A 2316-nucleotide genomic window follows, 5' to 3' on the forward strand; every position below is an offset into this window, starting at 1 on the left:
TTCACTATCCTAAGTGTGGTGTTCACTATTCTTAGCATAATGATCACTATCCTTGGCGTAGTGTTCACTATCCTTGAAATGGTGTTCACTACCCTTGGCGTGTTGTTCACTACCCTTAGCGTAGTGTTCACTATCCATGGCGTGGTGTTCACTATCCTTAGCGTGGTGCTCACTACCCTTGGTGTGGTGTTCACTATCCTTAGCGTAGTGTTCACTATCCTTGGCGTGGTGTTCACTATCCTTAGCGTAGTGTTCACTATCCTTGGCGTGGTGTTCACTATCCTTAGCGTGGTGCTCACTACCCTTGGTGTGGTGTTCACTATCCTTATCGTAGTGTTCACTATCCTTGGTGTGGTGTTCACTATCCTTGGCATGGTGTTCACTATCCTTGGTGTGGAGTTCACTATCCTTTGGTGTAGTGTTCACTATCCTTGGCGTGATGTTCACTACCCTTGGTGTGGTGTTCACTATCCTTCGCGTGGTGTTCACTATCGTTTGTGTGGAGTTCACTGTCCTTAGCGTGGTGTTCACTATCCTTGGCGTGGTGTTCAATATCCTTAGCGTGGTGTTCACTATCCTTGGAGTGGTGTTCACTGAACTTGTCGGGGTGTTCACTATCCTTGGAGTGGTGTTCACTATCCTTGGCGTGGTGTTCACTGAACTAGGCGTGGTGCTCACAATCCTTGGCGTTGTGTTCACTATCCTTTGCGTGGTGTTTATTATCCTTGGCGTGGTGTTCACTATCATTGGCGTTGTGTTCACTATCCTTTGCGTGGTGTTCACTATCCTTGGCGTGGTATTCACTATCCTTGGCGTGGTGTTCACTATCCTTAGCGTAGTGTTCACTATCCTTGGCGTGGTGTTCACTATCCTTGGCGTGATGTTCACTACCCTTGGTGTGGTGTTCACTATCCGTGGCGTGGTGTTCACTATCCTTGGCGTGGTGTTCACTATCCTTCGCGTGGTGTTCACTATCCTTGGCGTGGTGTTCACTAACCTTGGCATGGTGTTCACTGAACTTGGCGTGGTGTTCACTGAACTTGGCGTGGTGTTCACTATCCATGGAGTGGTGTTCACTATCCTTGGCGTGGTGTTCACTGAACTAGGCGTGGTGTTCACTATCCTTAGCGTGGTGTTCACTATCCTTGGCGTGGTGTTTACTATCCAAGGCGTGGTGTTCACTATCCTTGGCGTAGTGTTCACTATCCTTGGAGTGGTGTTCACTATCCTTGGCGTGGTGTTCACTACCCTTGGGGCGGTGTTCACTACCCTTAGCGTAGTGTTCATTATCCTTGGCGTGGTGTTCACTATCCTTGGCGTGGTGTTCACTAACATTGGTGTGGTGATCACTATCCATGGCGTGGTGTTCACTATCCTTGTGTGGTGTTCACTATCCTTAACATGGTGTTCACTATCCTTAGCGTGGTGTTCACGATCCTTGTCGTGGTGTTCACTAACCTTAGCGTGGTGTTCACTGAACTTGGCGTGGTGTTCATTATCATTGGAGAGGTGTTAACTATCCTTGGCGTGGTGTTCACTGAACTAGGCGTGGTGTTCACTATCCTTAGAGTGGTGTTCACTCTCCTTGGTGTGGTGTTTACTATCCACGGCGTGGTGTTCACTATACTTGGCGTGGTGTTCACTTCCCTTAGCGTGGTGTTCACTAATCTTAGCGTGGTGTTCACTATCCTTTGCGTGGTGTTCACTACCCCTGGAGTGGTGTTCACTACCCTTCACGTGGAGTTCACTACCCGGGGCGTGGTGTTCAGTACCCTTATCATGGTGTAAACTACCCTTGGCATAGTGTTCACTCCCCTTAGCGTGGTGTTCACTACCCTTGGCGTGGTGTTCACTACCTTTGACGTGGTGCTCCCTACCCTTAGCGTGGTGTTCACTACCTTTGGCCTGGTGTTCACTACCCTTGGCGTGGTGTTCACTACCCTTGGTGTGGTCCCAGCAAACAATTTAGGTTGCCACAACATATCTGGAAAGTATTTGAAAGTATTGGAAACGTTTGTTTTATCGTATCAGATACGATATTGTGTGTGGACTTAAATAGGTTTCCAAAACTTATAACCAAGACATATGTATCTAACACTAATTTGAGATGTTGTGGCAACTTACACTCCTAACATGAGTCATTCATAATCCATTCCTACACCAATATGAATCTCTTGTGAAAGGTTTGAGCCTTATCTGAACCATTTTCACATCTTTGTGTTTAAAGTTAAATTTCTTGAAAATAAAAATATTTATTTTTAAATATATTTAAATATTTTAAATATTTTAAATAATAAATTTTTTATATTATATTAG

This window comes from Procambarus clarkii, chromosome 30 (assembly GCF_040958095.1).
Source record: "Procambarus clarkii isolate CNS0578487 chromosome 30, FALCON_Pclarkii_2.0, whole genome shotgun sequence".
Lineage (NCBI taxonomy): Eukaryota > Metazoa > Arthropoda > Malacostraca > Decapoda > Cambaridae > Procambarus > Procambarus clarkii.